Source organism: Venturia canescens, chromosome 4 (assembly GCF_019457755.1).
Source record: "Venturia canescens isolate UGA chromosome 4, ASM1945775v1, whole genome shotgun sequence".
Lineage (NCBI taxonomy): Eukaryota > Metazoa > Arthropoda > Insecta > Hymenoptera > Ichneumonidae > Venturia > Venturia canescens.
The window spans coordinates 8,053,871-8,078,962 of record NC_057424.1 but is presented as its reverse complement, the minus strand read 5'-3'; the positions used below and the strand labels follow the sequence as shown (position 1 = coordinate 8,078,962).

Here is a 25,092-nt window from a genome sequence, read left to right as displayed (position 1 = left end):
TTCACTCTATCCTACTCGAAAACCTTCCTGGCTGATCCTCTCTCGGTCATAGCTCGTCCTCTGCATTCCATATATTAAACATATACAGATAAATGTGATATACGTATATGGAAATAAACCGGCCTCGTCGATCCTCAGTTTCACGTATAATATGCCTGCATAGCGAAGTATTAAAGCTGGCTCAGCGATTTTGGAGTTCTAGGCTTAGATATTAATATGAAAATTTCATGTTGTGCTAACCTTAACGATGTTCATAAATAAACTTTTCGATTGAGTATTAAACGAAAATAAATTTCAGGCCTTTGAAATATTGATAAAGTTCCAATGAATATGAATTCGAACTTTCGACTTTTGGCGTTTGTGCGATAAGTATTTTTTAAATATTTCATTCCTATCTTGAGGCAGGTGACGAAAATACACAAGAATAAGTATCAAGGTTACTATTTCCCAGCAGAGCGCTCCCAAATCACCAAAATTTTCTCTGTTTCGTTCGAGATCTTGCACACTCGTGGTGCTTCTCGCGTGTTTGTGTCAGGTGAGATACCCGTCACGAACAGGGTACCTCAAGGGTACCACTATTGCTCCTACTTCGGAAGAGGCTGTTCCTAAGAGACAGAAAGTGGGAGCGAGCTATGTCGCGAACGACATGCCGGAAAGCAAATCTTCCTTCGTCTGCAGCTACGAATCGGTAGTAGTCGAAGGCAGACATAGATATAGAGAGAAAGCGAGGGACCGATGGTAAGGAATGGAAGAGAGGGGAATGAAAATAGAGATTGGTTGCGAGTGTCAGACGCAGGTTGAGACTGCGTTGTATCTCTGTGTTCGCGAGTTCGGATGCGTTCAACTTACTCATTCAAGAGCAACGAATTCCATGCATATATCTGTTTCTTCACTACCACGAACTGCTGTGCAATATACGCAGTGCATATATACAGCTGGAAACATTGCTGGAAAACATAGTTCGACGTTTCAATTCCCCTGCTCCGGTTCTAGTGTTGGAGCTTCTAAACACCATGTGCATGCGCAACAATGACAAATTGCTCGACATCGAGCGGGCGCAGAGCCCAAGTCGTTTAGTACATCATAATATCCAAGTTTGGCACAGACTATCGAAGCGACGGTAGAATGCTTTTCCTTCGGGTGTTGTGTTGTGGCAAGATGGCTTGCTCTTCGATTTGTCGCTGATTGCGAGTAGCAAACAAACCGTCAACATGAACAATGGTGGAGATATGACAATATGGAATAATGGGAGTTATCGACTGAGAGTTCTCTGTTCTGAACCTTTTGTGCTCACTATAAGCAGGTCAGATTTCCACACCGTGTAACGGTTCTGCTGAATGTAACAATCCACATCGGGCTGTACCCCACTCCGTCTGTAACTTTCCACCCTTTCTGGTAATTCCAGTTTACGGTTTCTCGTATGACAATGTGAAAAAGCCCAAACCTCTGGAAACTTCTTCCATGTTCCAACCACCTCCTAACCGATATGACTCTCTTCTGGGCTGAACTACGCAGCTCGTCCGGTGTTATCAGTTTTCGTCAACATTCCTCACAACCCTTTATTTTACCGTTATACCGATAATCGCAAAACGCATGTGATGAGAGACAACGATATGATATGGCTCTCTTGTATATACATCCACTGTTGGGTAGAACGTTGTCCCCAAGCGGGTACCTAGTACGCTCATAAAGCACAAGTACCGCGCGGTGTTATAATTTGCCATTGTTCGTCAGTATAATAAATGTAATTTGGAGAAATATTAGAACGGCAGGGGATTGTAAGCGAAGGAAAGAGGATGAAGAACGCATACCTACACACAGAGCGAGACTCTGAACGTAAACCCTGATATGGGTACGAACTAAGGGAGTGCCAGAGTAAAAGATACTCCCAGTGAATTGACCAGACTGTCCAAGATGGGCGGTAGATAAGATACGCTATACGTAATTCAACATAGAAAGTACGCACGTGTAATATGTAGTCCCTGAATCTAGTTGAGGGTACGAGGGTCGCGTTGGTAGTTTCGTGTAAGCAGTATTGCAGAGGCGCGTGAGGGGTTTCGGCCGGCAAGCTGGTTAAGCGGGAAAGGTGTTATGTTGCAGCGACAGTAATGTATACATTCAGATCCATATAGATATAAAAGCTCGAAGGCTGTGGCATAGCAGAGCGCCTGAGGTGGACGTGCTCGAACAATACCTTATCGAGCAACATTGTCTACGACACAAGGTTTCAGAGAGCCGGAGTGACGAAGGTGGTTAACGTAGTATATACACGAACTCGTAGCGAAACCAGCACGTCTACGTGCATCAAGTCTCATATGCGTATCAGAGGGAACTTGAATTATATATGTAGTGTATACCTCGGAGGAAACTCGCGAATGACACAGAGCTCACGCGTCGAAACTATGCATCCCGACTGCATGACGTTGGGACGGATAATTCAAGGTGACAGACCACCTCTTAGGTAGGGAAGAATGGATCTCGAAGCAAAGAAGCCGATACTTTGAGTGGTTGAAGAGTACGAACACGAAATATATCAAAATATCGGACTTTACTGTATGCGGTTTTATCTTCTCTGATAGTACGGTTCTATGGATAAAAGGAAGACGTAAGTACAGCGCAGATATCTATGCGGATATGCGCTTAAAGTGAATTTTCTTAGTGCCGGGATACAGCCTGAGGAGGTACTTCGTGGCTTCGTGGTTGTACTGGGAATAAGAGCAACGCAGAAGATGGTCAGAAGGTCCGGGCAGGCAACTACGGAGATGAAAATTCTATGAAATACTCGAAGCGGGTCAACGCTAAACTTTATTCTATCCTCGATACTGTCAAAGGCAATGACAGTCCAGGAATCACCATAAATCAGTTTGGCCTCCTGTAAGGTAAACGCGTTTCTATACGATTGAACTATAAAACTCGTATAAGCGTGAGGTGTACAAGGAGAAGCTGTGCACTATGTACCCTCGTGTATACGTCACTATTACTACCACTATGCTTCTTCCACTGCTGTTCATCGACGGTGAAGAGGGTTAACAACTTGATACCAAACGGACATGGCACGGGAAACGCACCGGTTGTACGCAAGAGTAAACCAATCCTTGAACATGCGTGTGAGAATTTGTTACGAAGTGTCGCTAGCGAATCGAATAGAACTGTCAAGTGCGTGGACAACGAGCTTAACTTTACTAAACTGTTTCGAAAGCTCACTTTGTCTGGATACCGAACATGTAAGTCTGAATAATCAACAAAAAAGGCCCAATTTTAAGAATTTTTTTAGACGCTACAGGTAATAACAAATCAATTTTATTGATTGTGACATCGTATGACAGTATATGAGCAATATTTTCCGGAATTTTTAAAACCCACACATCAATAATTAACTCGACGGTAGCAAATCTTCAGAAACACTTCAGAAAAAAGTTGTCAGTCGGTGAACAATATAAATCGAAATCTGCTCAACCGATCCTTTTGAAATTTGGCATGGTATTTCTTTACACAATTAAAGAGGTATCTACGAGAGGATATTTTTCGATTTTTGGCATTTTTTGTGACACTTAGAAGTGAAAATTTATGAAGTCACAATCAATGAAATAGATTTGTATCGTCTAGCACGTCTAAAAAAATTCTTAAATTTTTTTTACCGAATTGACGTTACCACGCTCTTAAAGTCTTAATTCTATACCAATAAACTCCGAAACGGTGAACTCGTAGGGCAATCCATACGTGGGATAAATGCTGACATTCTTTGATATATTCTTTGTTATGTTTTGGGATATTTTTTGTTACATTACGGAATGTTAAATCGTCTCTTTCAGCTCAAGATCCATAAGTGGACATTGAAATCCAGAGCTTCGGATGCAAAATAAATAGCTCCGATACTGTCTAACGGCGTGTGATTGATCAGCTTATCGATAGCGATGTTGGATCCCCATCGCAGAACTTTCGCGGCGTCGTCACAATGTGCTGCCTTATTCGAATTTTCTCGAAGTGGAATTCAGGAGCTTCACAAAAAGCCGCATCGATAACGCAACTGAGCTGTCTCCTATATCCCCTTTTTATCCGGGAGTCAGTCAATCTCACCGCACACAACGATACACATCGCTCTTTGTACTTGTTGATACAAAAATATGTATAGTGAGTAATATGTTTGAACATCTCTCCACAAAATGAACTAGATAAATGTCAATATAAATAGTAGTACTTTTCTGACAAGAGGAAATGGGATTTGTAAATGAAAAAAGCTTCATTGTACTTTCCGTAATACAATATACACAATGAAAGGGGCTACAAAGTTCCACCTCACTGGAAGCTCGTTAGCGATATATACATCCAGTGATTCTGCTCGAGAGAGAGAGCGTGATTTCCAAAAACGACTAAATTATCTACTCCGTTCGGGCTGCAAGTATAATGAACCAGATTTTACCGCTACTCTAGCCCTGCACGCGATGATCCATTTTGAATCATTTGTGTTCCTTATTCCGTAGCATAATACACCTCAAAAGTCACAGTGGTCTTTAACCGAGGAATTAAACTTCATTAGACACGTCCATTGTGCTTATCAACGTAAACGATATTTTTTACTCATTTTACAGATGATCAGTATAGCCAGCTAAACATGCACACAACCTTGTGGAACTGATAAAATAAAAGTTGGACTATGCGGTCTGGTTTGTCATATTCAAACTATATACTTTAGGGCTAGTACTTGCAAGCAAGAAAAGGCTCGGTCCGTAGGTTGTTTTCATACGCATACTGTATGATGGTCACGGCAAGGAGAGTATGAGACGAGAGACTGTTGCGAGTCCCTCTTACTCAAAGTGCTAATGAGTGTCGCCTCGTAAGCCAATTAATACCACCAAGGTGGGTCTGCGGGCGAGTAAGCGAGCGAACGAGCAGAATGGGAAAATGGTATGTATATAAGCTAGCCAGTTCGCTCGTTCGTGCGCCAGTAACATCGTGGAGAGCGACCAACGATGGAGAGGAGAACCCGGACGTTCTACCCCTTGTTCTCGCCGACCGAAGCATAGGGAGGACCCCTCCGAGGCTACATGACCGGAATACCGCGTGGATTTGGTATGCCGACGACGCCTGACCGCCGTACACCACCATCGCTTCGAACCACTGGCTCTCATATAGCTACCGCAGGCGGAGTTAAACAAGAACTATTTTCACGCACCAACCTCATCCAACTGCGAGCTTGTGAACTACTTTGCCAACAAATTGTCGACCCACCTCTGCTAGAAGGCGTTGACTTCTTTCTGTTGGGAGCCTTCCTCAGTTGATTCCATCGCAAGAAGCTGACTGCAGCATGCTCGTATGTCCCATCATAGCACGTTCGCACTTACAACAAAATCCATGAAACACAATTTTCGGAATAACTTGTTTAATGCTAAGAGAAAACTCGGATGGAGCAGTAATATACTGGAAAAATGATGGTGATCCAACATAGATGGCCTTCGGGTCTCGCTTTTTGGTGATGCTCGTACGTTGTCAAGTGGCGACAAAATGATGAAGAAAAGCGTGAAGGATGTCGACAGGTGAATACCAGCGGTAGACCAAGAAACGTCTTTTCTCTACGTTCCTCGAGATGACTCTCGGGATGCTTAGATACTCAAGCCTTCAACCCTCAAGTACCAGCGAGGCGTTACTTCTTACTTAAAAAGAGCAAGGACTTATGACGCGGACGTGACAGAATTGCTGAAAGGGAAAGAAGGGACCTGAGAGGTAAAACTAAACTAAATTCACCGCAGCGCACTACCAATTTGCTTTTTGGCACAAGTTTCCTTTTTTCCGAGCAAGCATTCGTCGTCGTCTTGAAATGTTTGCCGCGAGCTCGTTTGTGCTCACAATGCTTGTCTTCACAAGTTTTCGTTTCAACAACTGTTATTTTGTCTTCCGAGCCAACGCACGCGAGTCGCTTTGGATGTATCATCCTTCGTTCATAATAAATAAATAAATCCCGCATGTACTCGAGGGACGAGAATATCGTATGTTTCGAAAACACAACGTCAGCGAGAAAATTGGAGTATCGTACGATAAATTGCATGGAGTGTGATGAAAGTTGTCCCAGCTCTTTCTCCGTCTGTTCTCCCTGTGTTTTTCCTTTGTCTTTGAGAACTCGTGGGAGAAACTTTCCAATCGCGAACTACCGGTAAAGTTTGTACGTGGCCGGAAAGACCTATTATACAGAAGCGTTCGAGTTCTCTCGACGACGACGATACCAAGTGGCAAGCTGGCTAAATGAGTACCCTTGATCGCTGAATTGCCTTGCTACGGTGATTGCATTATTAGATAAACCTCCCAGTCATTGTCGAATCATTAATTGCTTTTCGCTGTGTGAAGCGATGTACTTAATGACGCTTCTAGAGGTAATAAGTAAACTGAAACAAAATATTTTTAATCGAATTTGTAACAATGCTTTTCACCGATTGAAAAATTATCGATTTATTGTTATACCAAACATTGCACCAATCATTAAGAATGGTTAGCGCAATGAGAATTCCTATTTTGTCATCAGCTGTATTTTCTTAACGTCGGAAAAATTGTTATCTAATGAATTTATGTGTTGACAGAATGGCATAGAAAAATAATGAAAACTGAAAGGAGGCAGATAAAAATAAGAACATCGAACAAAATCCAATGAAATATTGTACGGGTGAATCGGCTGAAGGGATACCGTACCGGCAAATCTTCGATTTCACGTTCAAGTGGAGAAAAGCCAGTCAGAATGAAGCCCATGGTATATGGTGGATGAGGGTCTGGCCAGAACATTACATATTGACGAGTCGCGGAGAGAGATATAAAAGAAAGAGATAGGCGGAGAAAACTGTAGGCAGCACTTTCCGTAGTAAGTCGAACGAGAATAAGAAGAAGAAGAAGGAGAAGAAGAAGAAGAAGAAGAAGAAGGAGAAGAAGAAGGAGAAGAAGAAGAAGAAGAAGAAGAAGAAGAAGGAGCGAAAGAAAAAGAAGAATAAGGAGGCGTGGGGCCATGGAAAGGGAAGACTGCAAACTAAAAGAAAAGAAGTAGCACGAGGACGACGGAGACGTTGAGAAAATTTTAGGTAGTACGGCCACGTAGTCGCCGTTTGTCGATGGTACCGCAATAATTCCTTATTGCTCCACCAACGTCTAGCCCCATCCCCATGCACCAACTAGTTGGGACGTCCTTTTCCTTCTTTTCGTCTTCTTGGAAACAGCCATCCCCTGTGGACCGTCTCTCACCCTGTCCACCCCCTACCCTTTGTCATGTGCTTCGCTTATATCTGGACAACCCAGTTCTCCCTCTCGTCTCATCTCGCTCTTTTTTTCCTCTTAGCTCATGTCAAGCAGCAAGCCATCTCACGTACGTACAGGCGATATTCCAACCCCACCGCAAACCTTCTATAGACGCGCGCTGGATCCTCATCTCATAACCCACCGGTCGTTACAAAAGGGTTGCCTCACAGCAGCACAACCAGCGTCAGATCAGAACTCAATATATCTACTACTTGCGAACCACAACGCCAACTATTCCTCGAGGGACTTACCAACCAAAGTGCATGCATGTACCAGTGTACCTTAGGAAAAAAACGTTAAAAATCGAAATTGATCACGTAAGAGAAAAACTTATAAAGTCGAATTTTCCCGCTCGTCATCCCGAGATCGAGCAATAATTCGTCGGTCCCTGAGGTTCATCTTAATCACCGCTGACTAAAGATTGAGAAAATTATCGCTCTCTTGCTCCGGGACCGTCGAACGAGAACCACCGAGATCTGTTATCAATCGATCAATCGTCACATCGATACATACACGTGGGACCATTCTGTACGAATTGGGTTTGGCCGTCCCAATTCTCACGTCATATTAACGGAAAATATCGAATTATCATCACGCCGAGGGCTGTCCCAAATCTCCAGATCCTTGGAGCACGAAAAAGGGCAAACGTGGGATGGAAACATTCTACAAACCTCAAAGTGAGCAGACCTCACAATCAGTGGGAACAGCATGGTAGAAACAGTAAGAACTGTCGCATAATCTAATGCAGTAAAGCTTTTTCCCGACCGAAAGTTTTTTTTTACTATCCCAGCTGAGTCCTCTGTTAGGTTCCAGCAATACTGACACGCTAGCAGAAAAAGATGTAAAACGCGAACGAGTCTAGTAGTCACAGTAATTGCGAACGTGAAATGAAAAACCTCCGGCAATGATACTACAGCGAACAAAAAATCCCCCTGATCACGATGGATTTTTCTCTTGTTCAAAAATCTATCACACGATGGAACTCGTTGAATAAATTCAACGTTATTTTTAATCACAGTTCTTTAAGAGTGTCAAACAAACCCATAAATGAAAGATGTTATTCCAACGTTTTTCTCCCCATTGCTAGTTACTATTGTCCTATCTTCGCCTTCATTTTTGTTAGATCTCGTGACCTTTCGATATGTCAGTCGAACCTGACGTTAACGCTTCGTTTCAAAAAACTTTAGGCCAGCTAAATTTTTGTCTCATACTCTATAAGAATCTGAATTATTGGTGAATTCGATTGTCACTGATGAAGAACTAATATAGAACTGAACTGGGTGAGTGCGATCCCATGTCAATAGTACGATATGAAATGAAAATATTCACTCATTCGTAGTACATTTGACTGAGCGAATAAAAATGATACTGAAATGGATATGTTAATCTGATAACATAGTATGAATAAGTAAAGAGAGAACAGAATATCAATTTCTACGTCTAAGGACCTCGTATCTCCGCAATTTCTCGAGCATAGCGCTGACTGACAATTTGTATCTCAGCAGTTTTCGAGAGTTTATTATGCCAAAAAATGGATAACCATTTCTTTACGTTTGACGTTAAAAAAATGCTTACCCTTGTGGTACCAAATATTTCTTATTTTACTGCATCACTGAAACTCACCTGAAACATAAAAAGAAACATTTACGTTAAAGTTGAAATATAACGCTATTGCTTAAATATGCTATCAAAATTTCATCGAATAACTTGCCGGTCTACAAGTTTCCGACGTAAACTATCATTCAACCGTCAAAAATGACCTGATTATCCAGCCGGTTGTGAAATAACCGTAATTTTGTTTTTAATTAGTCTAGAAACGGACGAACGGTCAGCAGTTTCTTGAGCTCGAACAATCAATATTGCTCGAGCATATTTTTCATTGGAAGGTAATTTGTTAAATACGTTGCCTAATAATCGGGATAGACTAATCTCAAACTCGAGTGTCAGATTAAAAGAAGTTGAGTGTTTGCGCTTGAGTTGTTTTTATCTCATTCATTCGTACTTAGAATGGATGTTCCAAAGGTCACTTAAAGTTTTGAAGGAAATACACACGCAAAGATAATAACTTCAGCGTTATAAATCTAACCACTGATCCCGAGGCTCATCGGATCGCAGGCACAAAATTGGCCTTCGGTTAACGAAATTGCAATATTGTTAAACCTGAAATACATTGAGCTCGAGAAGCTTGCTCAACATGTATTGCTACATAGACACAAGTCCGTGTGGGTACTGCAGGCAAGCGTAATGTATGGACATCGCAGACAGGAAAACACGATCAACCTCGTATCTCTGTTATTTCGTGTGTGTTATCTCTGTCTCACCCCCTATTGCCCTCAATGTTATATCGGTTCAGGATAAGCTATTTGCCCGTCGCAGCAGTTAAAGAGCTTTTATTGTGTGGTACGTGCGTTAATCGTCCAGACCCGATCTGTTACAAAGCCCACTGATGTTTACCATGGGCACGCCATTTCCGCTTCATTATATCCTCCTCAATGACCAATCTCACTCATATTATTACCTTTATGAAGTGAAAATCAGAAAGCTGCTAGTGTACTTGCCTTATAAAATCGACCCAACTTTCATTAAGCAATATCTGCATTGCCATTATCTTGTGCGGCATACAATGCTGCAGATGAAGCCGAAACATATTCGGCTATCAATTGAGTAGAAGATGGTAATAAAAAGTTAGTGAGAACTGAGTCAATATGAGAATGGTTCTGATCCGACTGGTATTTAATGGTACAATGATGAGCCGAAAGTCGAGAATCAACGTCTCTGGAATACGCGTTCTGAAGTGCCGTTTTGAAGCTTGTCCATCTCGTTGATCGCGCAGGGAGCCTCTTGATTTTCACGCGAACGTGGATACGAGTCAGCACGATACTAATTGCGAGGGAGACGCGAAAAGAATCCTGGTACTGTCAAGGGCTGCGGTTTCGTGATTTCGCGTCAGATATTTTTCAAGTGAATGTCTTGGCAACACAGATGTACCTGAGATGCCACAGTCGTTTCTGTATAATTCTCGAAGAAACGAAAAGTAAGGTTGAAATCAGGACGAAAAGAGAGGAGGAAAAGGATGGCTCAGCGACGGAGAAATGGAGAGAGGAAAAGGAAGAGACAGCAGTAGCACAGCGAGTGAACAGCGCTAATGGCGTGGCGCTTAGGTACCTCGCGCACACCTACAAGCCCCATTACGATTTGCAATTACACTGCATTTCCCCGGGCAAATGGATTGCGCCCTCTCCGTCTACTCTCGCTGCCGCCTCCTCCATTCTCGACAGCTGGTATTTCGCAATATATATATATATAAGCGCGCACGTATACGTCATTCCAAACGAAGGATTCTAGGAGGGTAAGAACTGTGCTGGAGAAACGAAGATCGGATGGCGGGATTATACAGGCGACTGGGTAAATTTATTGTAACAGTGGAACAGGGGAATGGATAAAAAGAAAGTTGAAAGTCCGACTGCGATAATGAAAATGATACCTTCGTGTACTACAGTGAGAAAGTTACCCTGCTATGTCATTCGCGTGCTCAGCTGTCGATCCGTATGTAAATTCAGTGTGTAGTTATATTGATAATTACATGACGTAGCGACAAAAAATACTCTATAATGTAGATATGCGGAATGTTTAAACGACTAACCGAGACTGTGAGCGATTTAATTCAATTCATCTTTGATGCTGCTTTGTTTTGAAAAAAAGGTACAGAATTTCTTTTTATTCGTTCGAAGATAAATGAAACACGAATTGATTTCTTATTATCTACCCTGCTCACTTACATTCTATGTTAAATTAGTATAAAGAGAGGAGCGAGTGAGAAAGCCAAGGTTTCTGGAAGCGAAGGGAAGTTGTTCTTGGCGGGTTTCGCGAGTAGTTCCTACCCGTCACTGCTTGGCCAGCAGTAAGCTTGGGCCAAATTAGATTAGAGCGAATTAGCGAGAGCTGTATTCCATGCCGGTGACTAGATTCCAACTCGATTCTATCTCACTTTCGTTCACTCTTAAGTATACAAACAAAATACCCTGCTCTCTTCCTTGCTCATTTTCTCACTTTAATTCCCTTCTAGAAGGGAGTTGCATCAAAATGATAGCAATTTCACAACGATGAGGTCATCAGATGGTAGCTTGGAAAGATCCAATGTAAAACTAAAAAATCCGGGTGCTTACTCCTCACGTTTTTCTTCATTGAATCACAAAAATTTCGCACATCCAGACCAATTTCGATGCAAGTTTTGGCGGAAAGGATAAAACTAGAAAACTCTTTGCGTCGCAACATTTAATGTTTTTCTTTCTCTTTCCATGATTACGACGGGTTCAATTTTACCATTAAAATTCAATAAATCATGTCCAGGCTGAATGATATCGAAGTTTCGCTACTTCATCATCCAACTGTCCACTCGCCCAGGGACGCATATGTACTCGCCCGTATACAATTTCATGAATGGTCTACCCAATGTAAGAGCAAGACAAAAGTAGATAGAAAATCATGTTAAAAAACGAGGTCCAGGGACAAATGCTACTTCTCTCCCCTATTCGAAAACAAAACGTTTGGAATAGGCGAGAATACCCCTCGGAATGAAATTCGAACAAGGGTCGTCGCAGCAGAAAAGAGCGAGACTGGAGACACAGAGATGGGTGTGGATGAAAGGGAAGGATAAGCACGAGAACATGCAATTACCGCTTGGATATCTACTTATCTTCGCAGGCATTCCAACACCCCTTTTTACCGTGGCCAACCTGCTACCAGCAGCAGTATTATGGACCAACAGTGAAAAAAACCCTCGTCGTTGAAAAGATCCTCGTCAGATTTAACGTGACCGTGGTTCAGGGCTTGCAGGCAAGGAAAAAGTACACGAAAATTGTGTGGTTTGCGGGATTTCGTTCAGATTTTATTGCTCGCTTTCTCGATCCTGTATATCCATGTATACAAACTCATTTGCTATACAAATCACGAAACATACCATAAAGCTGTGTGAATACATGCACGAGGGGGTATCAAAAATGGATACGTACTTCGAACGAACTATGCTCTGGGCGCGGTACAAAACTATTCGGAGATTCTATACAAATATTTTTAAGAATGCTATTTCTATAGCGATGCTTGTACCGGTACGCTCAAGCGTATTTCGTTTCGAATGGCATAGAACGATTTACAACAAAGGTAATTATTAATGCTATGATGAGAATGCCAGGATTGAGAACCTTTGACGAAAATTTGAAAGATTTCTTTCAGGACAAATGAACATCGACTTTTTATAATTTCTTATATCAATTTATCGTTAACTTTTGTAAGAATATTGAGTTGGAGTTTAGATTCATGCTCAGACATTAAACAGTCTGAACAGTTTGGCTTGAACCTAATGAAAGTACCATGTTAAATAATTTTCGGACAATAAATATAAGATGAACACTGCATAAAAGTTGTGGGATTTTTCCGACATCCAGACGTGGCTATGTTGATCCTGAAAATTTATTCGGTCTTTCGTTATTGCTCCGGAGATTATTTGCACAAGTGGTCGTTTCATTCTGCTCAATTGATTTGTACGAGTCAAGAACAGAGCGATCACGGGGAGGGAAAGCGAGTGGAAAAGAAGGGTAAAGCAATCTTCCAGTGGTAAAATGTGAAGAACAATTTCAGCGGGTAACTAGCAGCGAGGCTCGTGAATGGGATAGAACATCACTTTTTCTTCGTAGTGGCTGCTCCAGTGGTGCATCTACCAGATGATCGACCATTCTATCAGCAGGTAGCTCTACGCAGATACCCTCCGTACCACTTTGCTTCTCAATTTTCACCATAGAAATGAACGGTAGGATTGATCAATATTAATTCAACGACCGACTTATTTGCACAGAGCAGAAAATTCAATCAAACGCTCCATCGACTCGTTCGTCTTGAGAGCCAGCTTGATCTGGCTAATGGTAGTCCACCATCGCTGCGTCCTAAGAATGTGCGGATCGATCTCCATATCATTATCGGCTCTCTTTTTGGTCACTAGGAAAGTCAATAATCTTGTCACCTTATCACGTGTAACGAGAATTATTGTATTTAGCTTTTACACAGAGCTTCGTTTCTCTGTAACGGAACGGTAACATCCGCGACTGCCGTTACACCAAAATTTGTTCTACTACCTGATGAGTACGAACAAATTTTGGGCATGCTGCAACCAGGGGATGTATGTTTGAGGACATAAATAATTTAGGATTCCCCGTAATCCAAGTGAATAAATAATGGTTCGTCGCAACTTGGGTCAGGTGCGGTGATGATGAAAAGACATTAAATGATATGTTCGCACGAATAGCGGTAGCAAGATGGAACGAAATTTTCTGATAATCGAATGTGTGACAAGCTCATTTGCTCACGTTCCATCCAACTTCAACAAGTGTAGGAAAATTCATTAAATTAGTTATTAAAATATCAACTGTCGGTAAACGTGGCGCAAGCGAACCGGGAAAAAGTATAGACTGGATGAAAAGTACGTAAACGAAAAATCAGAAGATGAAAGCCAATGTGAGTGAGAACGAGACGAATGCACTCTGACGACCCTCGTTCGGATGATAATCGGAGGAGGCAATGCTCAAACGACGTGATGAGAATAATTGAGGATAATGGAGAGGAGCGAAAATCCAAAGACTTCTCATTCTTATTTATACAACGATGATCACTCCTTTGCTCCTGTTCTGCTCTTTCATCCGACATCCTGTCGAGCAACTAGATGAATGGATCGTTGAATTATTAACGTAGTCGGATGTATTTCACGCTCGTCCTTCGAAAACTAATATTGTAATGGAAAAGAATGAGAAATGTGAGTGCAATTGAAAGTGTAATCATCCAGGTTCGATTGGATTCACCAACTATCTCATTGATATTCAAATTTGATTAAATACAATGACAAAGTAAAACCACGACTCGAAACCTTTTACCGAAACAGTGACCATTTCTCCACAGATTGACGTTCGGAACCATTCCCACTAACTTTCCCCAGGGAATCAAAACTCCAAGAAAATGGATGAAGTCAGTTTGGATCTGAACGAGGTAATATGAGCGCAGGCGAATGACCGATTCGGGTAAACCACGAATGATGGAAATCTGATCGTGATCAAGCCACTATCTCATACCGCTACCTTGTTCATGTGTATTGTCATTCTACCCGATATCTCATTTCACAGACACTGAAGCTCTAACATATCGATTAGGTCCTTTCGCAATTCTAATATGCAAATTTCAATCGAAGGGCGATCTAGTAGGTTCCCTTGATAGATACATTGTTACACGAATACCCTTAGAACATATTGAAGGAGTTACATATACTACCCCGGGAATGATCGTTAATAGAATCTAAAATATTACGAGAAATCGATAACAGGACGGTAGAGGAACCGAGAGTAAAGTGAAGCTGTTTTCTTTACTGACTATTTACGAATTAATCAAAACGAAGTATCTATGGCAACCCTGGCTATTGGATAAGCTGGGTTAAAAATTTTGCGTTTTTGTGGACGCTTAACACATAGGTAACTGATGGTCCAACAAGAGAAGCGGTAGAGAATAAAAATTCGATAAGACCGTCGAGAAGAGTCAGATAACTGATACACGCCATGAGAGAAGAGTAGTGAGAAAGATGGAGAGAGAAAGAGAGAGAGATGGCAGTAAGGCACGAGAAATGATGAGAGGGAAAGGGCTGTTAATCGAAACCCATTGTTCTCTAATCAAATCATTCGACCGTTTCGTAAGCGCGGGTGTGAGTAGTTGAAGAGACCAGGATATAACGATACGAGTATAAAGAAGAAGAAATGAGAAAACGAGCTTGAGAGAGCCATGGAAGAAATATATACAGAGAGATCAGAAGAGACCGAGAGAAAAGAGGTTGATGAGAGAGGTAGACCATGCATAGGGTGAAGAAATAAGGGTTTTCGGTACGAGTGAATCATCTGCCTAACAAAGCCCTATTCCCTGTCTTCTCTCGCTTATACGCCAAATATACTCTATAAATCCATATATACATTCCTCGGATGATCCCTAGAATTATGCATTGCTGCCTTAGCGAGGAATATCCACACGAGTACGTTGGGTCAACTATGTGCACACATACGTATCAGACATTTTCGTATTACATTTTACACAGAGCTGCGCCAGATCCGTTTCAGTTCTTTCTTCGGATTAACCCGTTACCCGCATCAATCGATGCTTCATATCGCCCTTTACAATAGTAACTATATGGTGCGAGATTGAAACAAGGCGGATACTCGCCAAGCTTATTTTTATTAAAAATTTTATAAATATGAAAATTTATTTTACATTATCGAAAAAGAATTTTTATTTTGTTTTGACGATCAACGTATCCGGGGCAAAATATTCGTTTGAGTAATTTTAATAACGATCAACAGACATCGTTCCAACTTACTAAGATATTGAAAGGTCTATAAATATACAAATAATATCATGTATTTGAATTGATCAGTACTGGAACTTAGTCAAACAGGCTTCGGATCTTTCGCACTCATTAAATTGCGAGTCAACATTAAAAGTTGGTAAGAATTACGACGTTGCTGATTAAAATGAAACGATCGATTTTCTTCAGCGTTGCAACGAAGTTCATAGAGTGCTTAAAAAAAACTGAGTTCCCCACAATCTAGGTCATCTGAAAAATGTTTTGCATGTTGTTTTAGTGAGTTTTTGATATACGTTTTCTCGAATGTTGAGTAACGACTACCGAGGCTTACAAGCTTTTGAGATCCCAAATTTGTCAAGTATCTTTCGTATTTCATTATGTCCTAAAAAATATTGTAACATCACAAAGAACTGACGTTTTAAGCCCCGACCTCGAGCCATTTTCGAAGGATTTCTTTAGAAGTAACCAAATTTTGGGAAAGTACTTTTTTTTATAACGTACTAACATATTTCATGATTCTTATGAAAAAATATCGATTTTTCGGGGACCACTTTACACGGTATGCATCAGCCTCCGTCTAGCTGTCTATACAAACAGAAGCAATCTAGAGGGTTTATAACATGGGAAGTCGAGCATCGCAATATTCCGACAGTAGAGATCAGATCAGCCTGTACGCCGTGAGCAGGTCATGCGGGTACAGCATACATTCTCGAAACACACGCATATACTCTGATGCATACAGCCACGAAGCACGTCAAACCCTTTTCGAGATACAGGGGTCGTACTTTGACGTGATACTTGACTCTTCTCTCTCTCTTTCTGTCTCTCTCTTCCTCATTCTCTTCAATTGAACTATCCTACTCTCTCACTCTGGTGTGCCATCTTTGGCTTTCTCTCTCGATCAGCATCTATATGTAGAGCAAACTAACGTTCTGGAGATGAATATACATGTGCTCACGCACCATTTAGCGCGGAGTATACGTATTGTGGCACGTGATCGACGAACGATCGTGATCGATGAAACATCCCGGGACAACTGCAATCGGGACGATTGAAAGGCTTGGAACTGAGAATTATGATGTCGTCGTTCGCTTGAACGGTGATGAAAAAACCGTCGCACTCTCTGCGAGCGAACATTTACCGGTCTTTCACGCAGACACTATTCAAACACAGCCAATTTATTCTCGCTCCGACCTTCGTGGCCATAAACTACGTTTTTCCGGACCATATGGTCGAGTAACTCGGGCATTGTCGATTGTCAGCAACACCAAATGCAGAACTAAGAAACTCGTTTATACGCTCTTGATCTCAACGCAATCAGTCCAAATTTAAGAAAGTGATCACACAAGATGACGTAATTGTTCAGGTACTAAGTGATGCGCGTCTCATTAAACTCTGTTACCAGTCGAGTCTGAACTGCCTGTGCAAGTAATTTTGTAAAAACTTTTCGTAAATTCAGTGAGATTAGATGACACTGAGGTTTCCAACGTTGGAGTCCAACGAAATGATCTAAAGAAACTCTCAAATATTTCCAGTAAATCTCCAATTTTGTTCCCCGCCGAATTTCCAATTCGTAATTTCTAAAGCCACATCAATAATTCGTGAAATAATAAAATAATGAATTATAAATCATTTTTTCGTTCATTTCGTTGAACTCCAACGTTGCAAACTTCAGCGTCGTGAGAAAAGCTGTTTTCGACAATGCTTCTTCAGCAATCCAATATACTTAAATTCTAAATCGAGGATGTCAAAAATCAAGGAAATTTTGCTTGAACCAGACGAAGAAATACAATTTACTCTCCCACGAACAGAATTAGAATATCATTCTGATCGGTACTGAACAATGCAGAGATTGCGAATGTCATTAGTCGTAGGTAATGAGCTAATGTATAAATTACGTTTTAAGTAAACTCATATTCGGAAAGAAGTAGTCGAAATCAAAGTAATTTTTCATAGTTGACCTACTTTGCTTCCGCTTGATTTTCGAGAGTTCCTACGATAACAACCGTGCATTTTGCTTCCACTTATATCTAGGCATCCCTAAGAATTCACGTATCCTGTTCTATTGTACGGTTCATAAAATAAAAATAGTGCAAAACTTAGGGTCTTTTACGTGTACATTAAACGTGACAAGATAAACGCTCTCATCTCTTTCCGGCATACTTACGATTTCTGTATTTAATTAAAGCCACCGAAAGACTAGCTGCAACATAAATCTTACTCCGGTGGAGAAATGAGAAAAAAGTTGAAGACATAAAAAAAGCCTTGAGCCGAGGAGAGTCGTGTGGAAGAAGGAAAGACGAGAGGAGTCACGCAACATGCTGGCAAGCCCCTTTTGCCACACACGGCACAGCGCTAGAGCCGCGAAGTCTGCGGATCTCTCTTGCGTTTTGCAGACATCCTGACGCCACGACATTGTTTTTCCTCGGGGTTCGTTGTAACCCGAGAGTTCCGCCTAGAACCCGAGGCAAACAAGTGTGCAATGTAGAGATCTCAATGTATATGAATACACAATGGTTTGAAAATGTATGTGAGTACAACCGAATACGTGGAAAAAATTGACGATTTATTTGAGTTTTTTAGCAGACGCGAATGTTGTCTTACGATATATACGCTCTGAATGGGACAGCTTCAAGCAATTTGTTGAAAAACCTGCATCACAATTATTCAAAAGAATGTCCAATACAACGACCACTGAAACCAAAACTGTGATTCTTTACCACATTCGAATACTGATTACTAATTAAGAAAACGGAGTACTGCAGCATCCTGTTATTCGTTGGATTTGTAAATACGTAAATTTCCGAAGATGGCTCACAGGAAAGCTATGAGATACCTTGATCGGTGATCAATTGACCAAGTAATGAGTAGTTGGAACGGTTGCTCAGACGAGCGTTCTGAGAATCTAAAATCGACGGTCCGGTGCATGCAGCGAAAGAGAGAGAGAGAGCGAGATTTTTATTTGATTTGATTTAGTAGATTTTTGCTTTAGCGTCAACTTTTAGGCAACTACACATATTACACAGAATAGTTTAAAAAACAAGTTCAAGTATATAAAGAATAATTTATATAAAGAATACAATAAATAAACTATGAAAATCGAAATGGTGAATCGATGATACGAGATCATACAAATCAATACCAACTAAACTTAAAATAATAAAACTAAATTATGTTAGGTTATTTACGATTGGAGCAAGCTGAATATAATAATTTGAACGCTCGTGTACATATATATAGTTAATTTTATTATTTACGTACGGAGCGACGTACGTAACTCATACACGACTCAAGTCGAACTGCTCATCGGCCCTTGATAAACTTTTCAGCGTCGGGTCTCCCCGCTTACATAGATCACGTAATAATAATGATACAGTAACCATCTCGAATATTCGTTACAATTAGAAATAATAATAATAAGCTTAGCTAATAACCTAAATTCTGCAAAAAATATTACATTTGAGTCCGGAGATCGAATCAAAGAATACAAGCAAATAAATAATGTTACAGATATAATCATAGTACAATGATGGCAAAAACCATACGATTAGACAGCGCAATGAATGAAACGAGAGAGAGAGAACGAAAGAGAGAGAGACTTCGCTTGTTGCATGGGGTAAAAAATGATGGCTTTCCTACGGAACCCAGTCCGGAAAGAGTTCGTCCGGTGAGAGCGCGGTAGTTAACTCGGCCAGAGGAGCAGCATCGGCCAACAGGATTGGAGGTAAGGTAAGCGAGTCGGTGTACACATACAGTGAGAGGCTCGAGCGAGCTCCTATCTTCATTTTCTGTGTGCGCTGTGACCTCGTGACTCCTCGCAACGCTCATGGGGATATCCGGACGAGATGGCCCGTTACTCTTCCTCGCGTCCGTTCTTACACATGGATTCCAACACACTCGCTTAAAGTAACACACACCGAAGCGCAAGGAGGAGATAATCCCTTATCCGTAGCGAGCGCTCACGGTCCGAGGCTGGTACGAGGTGATAATAGTAGTCCGAGTGTTGTACGTTGTATGTACGTGTGCCTGTAAGGCCCAACTACTCCGGGCAGTCTTACAGATACGAGGCTGTACAGCTTGTATGATGCTGTAACTCTCGGTACTCGCTCATACACATAGACTTTACAGAAGGAAGATAAAACGGAAACATACAATGGTTACGCGTTGAGAATAGCAGAACAGAAATAAGGATGTTGACGGTGGGCCAAGCTTTGCTATCAGATTGAAAGATGAATGTTTCAATGCTGGTAGTTTTAACCTGCCCATCACAAAATCTAATAAATTTTTGAATTTATAATTGAAATTATTATTTTAACGAAGAGAGAAGATTCGTGAGCTTAACGGTAACACACACGGAGGTCATTCAAATATTTTTTGAAAGAAAGTGGTAGAGTCAAACATGAAGTTAGTGCTATCGAAATCGGAAAATTGTGCGATCATATTTCACTCCTGTCCAAGAAGTTTGGTGGCAGTAAATCACTTTTTTAGATATAATGCCACAGTAGAGACTTATGGAAATGAACAATTTGACATATATTTATCTTTTTGAATGCATTTTGCTTATTGAAAGTGATGCTGCACCGTTACAGCAGTGGTCCAAGCAACTGGGGAGTTGATTATTCTCCACAGAGCATCAATAATGAGGGCAAAGCCAATCTTCAATAACTCTAGAAGCTCCGTTCCACGGAAACTTCAGATTATGTGAATAATTTTTTATTTTATACTGGCTTCGATGGCACATAAGTTAACGAAGGAAGACAGTGAAAAAATCACGCGAAGATGAGGGAAATTTCTGCTGAACTTTTCTTTGTCCTCAAAACCTACTGAACTCTGCCTCACACACTTATCGAGCCATACAGACCCGTGCATATATGGAACTTGTTCTCTCCTCGCCCCCTTTTCTTGTCTTTCATCCGTTTCTTCGCGGATAGGCTCAAACGTGTTTGGTCTCACTCTATTTATCAGCACCTTTCTCCTCTACTCGTTCTTTATTCCGCCCTCCCTTCCTCTCTTGGCGTTGGACGTTTTTTACGTTGCGCGGAAAATATAGCCCGCGTGCCGCGACGGCTACGTACGGCCTTAAAGCCCCACAGAACGGCTCCGTTCCGCCAGCTTTATTACGTGCTCTCTTCGCTCACAGGAGCCCCGCGGGGCTTCTAGAGTTACCCCACCGTAAGCAATAGCACACATAGGACGAGCAGAAAAGAACGAACGGTGTAAACAAGACGCGACAACCAAAAGACCCACCGTGGAAGATAGAGAAAAAGGGAAAGAGCGGGAGGGCGAGCCTCAAGTAGGCGCCTTCACGACGACGCCAACAATATAACCATTGTGGAGGCTTTCAGAACAGAGGATGTCCACATCTCGAGGACTTTGCAAGAAAGGCCGTATGTCATCTTCCTTGGCGTATTCGGCAGTTCTAGTTACACCCTTCTCTTTTCTAGCATCGCTGTATCTGTGCAAGTGTTTGTGGGAACATGTCATATACTCGCCAAATGATCTCGGAGGAGAGAATGAAAAAGATTTAAATAAGTCTGTGAACCATGGTCGTTCAGCCATACACTGACGAATATCGATGTTCAAAATTCGACGAGTTTTTAACTCTAACGTGGACTTGCCGAGAGCCTATCCGGATTAGATAAAGGTAGCTCAATTAGAAGGCATGCGTGAAAATATACGTACAGCACATAATTTCTCCTTTACATATTTGTGAATATTTTTGGGTGTGTATTCCATTTTATACTTTGGAATAATCCAAATTAGCCTTCGGAATTGTTTGTATTCGCATTTTAGTCTTATCTTTGGATTCGATCGTAATTTACATTGTATAATGTTCGCTGATCAGCCATGTTTTTGAATATAGACGTAGAGCACTTTGTACTTGTTCTATGAAGACAAGCAAATGAACTTTTCAATGCAGGTTTTCGAAAATGACTTCTTTCTAAAAATTACCACCTATCCGAGGGTTATACTCGAACTGTGTGACTCGTGTACGACACTAGATGATATAATAAAAGTGGTTGAAAGAACATTTTAACGTGCCAAATTACCGGATGAAAATTTAACGAGCCATGTATGCGGGGGCCAGGATAGAATTTCAACCGCTGCGCTTGAGAAAATTTTACGGAAGTAATGAGCTTTTATGGAGCCAATTAAGCGCTAAGACGATACTTTGGGATCCTGCGAGAATTCGAACTTGTGAAAATATTCGCAGTGTTATGCCAAGTTTTGCGATAACTCGTAGCACTGAGAAGTAACTTCTTTTTGCTGTCGCAAGAATCGCCTGCGGCCCCTGATAGCAACGTTTTTCGTGATTCAACATATACCAGATTCTCTTCATGACATTCAGATCATTCAAAATCTTTCAACAATCTTGGATCAATAATAAAATGCAAATAAGAAATCGAAATGTGTTCAGGACAGCTGTAACTGAAAACACACTGTGGCTTTTGCTTCCGAGAGTCTCTCGTGGCTCTGCGAACTCTTATCAAGTCCTCCACTCCCCCTCTTGTGCGGGCGCATGCATGGTAACTGCAGCATATAACATTATAGCATGGCAACTCGGCGATTCGGCTTAGCAGCAGGAGCAGAGCATCCTCATCGGAACTCGAAGGTCATGAGTCGACGACTCGAGAGACCGGTTTCCCAAGTCTGCTTCTTCTTTTGCTCTCTTCCTCTCCTTCGTTTTCTGCTCATACATTAAGATTTCTCTTCTTCTTTTAACCTGCACTCTCTCCGGGGAGGCTTACACAAAACCCTACTGAGGAATGAAGCACGACCAAGTTTTCACAGCAACCGAGTCGTTCCTGTCGAACGAGGGCGGTGGTTGATCAGAATTTCTAGCGATTTCGTTGCTTCTCGATTCCTTCAGATTTCGCTTCGATCTCACCGTCACTTTTTAGTTTTCTTCGATTATGTTGTAATTGAGTTGGCAAGATATTGATAACAAAAAATTCGAACTACAAACACTTCGGAGAAGGATTCGATGCCGCCGTACGATGCCACAGCGAAAATGAATTTGTAGCAAACAAAAATTGTTTCCACTGCAACTTCGAATGCAGCTATCCTTTTTGGTTAACGATAATGAAAATTAATTACAGAAAAATGATACGAGAGTCGACGGCACTTGAGATTTCTTACGTGATATTAAATTTTCGTATCCGATACAAAATATCTGGAAAAGAGGGACGTTTTGAAATGAAAATTGGTAGTTATATCCACAGTTTCTACGAATGCCCGTTCTGCTGCGTGTCGAATATCTTGTTAATTATTAAACCTTGAGAAGAGTAATCACGAATCTCGGAAATACGCACGGAGCAATTGCAGGAAAAGAAGAAAGAATACTCGAGAGCCAGAGAATAGGAGAAAAAAGATGGAAAGTCGTGGAATGAAAAAAAGAGACATCCACTGTGTCGAAGCCAAGATCTTTATGTCGGAGCATAGAAAAGTGCACGAAATCGCTATGACAGATCGGGTTAAGTGCCGGCGAGGCAGAAAATGTCGCGTTCGGCGACAACGAGGAGAATCAAGCCGGACGGTTATTCATCGTTCCTCTTCGCATCGAACGAACAGCTTGGGAAACTGTTTCCTGATAAAAATGGTACATGAGAAATATTCGACCTCGAGCAAGTAGATCGATGGCGAAACTAAGATGAAGAGTCTGCTGGTTGCAAAAGGGAGAAGAGAGAAAGAATGCGAAACTTCAAGCGCGAGAGGATAGAATGGGAAACTCGATGTCCCTGAGGCATGTAAAAAGTCACAAGTGCGAATACAAAGGAGAAAAACGAAAAGTGCTTGGTCAAAGAACAAGGCCGTTGCTGTGCTGCCTCATTTGTAGAACTTTTGAATTTTCACTCTCTAATTTTGCTTGTACCTTCCCTCTTACGTTAGATCAGTGTACATCCAAGGTGTACCCGTCTCGAAGACTCTGAGATATAATTCTTCGCCGCGAGTATAACTGCGATAGTAAGGAGGGGCAGAGGCAAGGAAATAGGGAATGTAAAACTCCACGTCTAGCGAGGCGAACGAACGAAACGGCAAAGAGTTCGTCCGTACATTTGCGTCCCTGCTTAAAGCTCGCGCTCCTCTCGCTTCGACGGAGAATAGGAAGAAACGAAAAAAGGAGAGAATAAATGGTAAAACGCGAAGCGAGAGCTTACGCCAGACAACGATATACATATATTTGATAGCTTGGAAAGAGTGTCTACGATTGCTGGGCTTTAGGAATTCCAAAACGATCGTAATCGAGGGAAATTCGAGACGCATAAGAACCCGTGAGATCGCAGCAACGCTTCTTGACACTCATTTTTTCCTCCCGTCGTTTCACTCCTTCTTCTTTCTTCTGTGCACTCTCTGCGCGTATACCTATTTATACGAACTTAATGCGAGATTCTCTTGCTCCGGTGCTCCTTGTAATAAATATATTGGAAAAAGGAAGTAATGCGGATGAGAAGAGCGACGGTGAGGGTGAAATAGAAAAACGAACAAAGCGCTTATTATATGGATGAAATTGAGGGAATTTCAATTGAATTATTCTACGATTCCATGCATTTTATAAATTCATGTATTAATCAAATGAATACTCAAAAATAATCTTATCTCCATAGATATGTACAAACTGCTATAGTAGCAATAAAGTTTTCAAAGCAAATTAATGGAGATTAACGATTCCGGATATTAAGGATTTAGAGGAAATCCATGAGCACTGCATTTATTCCTTGAAATACTTCTTTATGCGGCTTATCTTGAAACGACAATATTTCAACAACTCTCCAAGCCTTGCATAACGTTGGCTGTTCTGCAATCGAAGCTTACTGAAAAACAAAACACAGGCCAGGGGTAGAAATGAATTTGTAATCAAAATTTCATTTTATCGTGGATTGACGAGTGATTCATCGTGCCATAATTCGAGTGGCTCAACGCGCAAGCAGGCTTGCAACGAGAACCAGCGGCAGCTTGGCAGCACAAACTCGTCCGTTGACTTTGCTGAATTGTCATGCATCGCCATGGTTAAGCTAACGTATCATAACCTAAGTCGAAACTCAAACTGCCATGGAGGATTCCTGAATCTTCAATTTCGAATTGAACAATTATAATAATTTTCGTCAATGTCACCTAAATTAGTTCGCGGATGTGAACTATTTTAGTTTCCAAGGAGATTTCCCATGAATAAAGTGAGCTTTTAAAACGATTCGATTGCAGGGACTTGAACTATCGTTTTTTTTTCTTCACCCAGTCATCACAACTGTGTGCACATATGCTTAAGGAGTTTCGGTACAGGCGATACAATGTTGCCATGCTAAACCATGCCAAAAACATTAAAAAATTCAAAAAGTTCAGAATTTTATAAAATTCGGTGATCATATTCTTTAGTGCCAAATTTGACAACACAAATTTTTTAAGATTTTTCTTCTACACAGTTATCGAGTAATTGA

The 25,092-nt window shown here is 41.3% G+C and overlaps 1 protein-coding gene and 1 long non-coding RNA gene across 10 annotated transcripts in view; one reads left to right on the top strand and one right to left on the bottom strand.

The window, feature by feature from the left end:
* The window catches only part of mbl (muscleblind), a 207,622-nt gene that overhangs the window by 142,091 nt on the left and 40,439 nt on the right, over positions 1-25,092 (bottom strand). The gene's annotated exons all lie outside the window — the stretch shown is intronic.
* LOC122408806 (uncharacterized) lies at positions 756-3,526 on the top strand. Its single transcript, XR_006260545.1, has 2 exons — positions 756-2,605; positions 2,660-3,526. It is a non-coding gene; the product is annotated as an uncharacterized lncRNA (long non-coding RNA).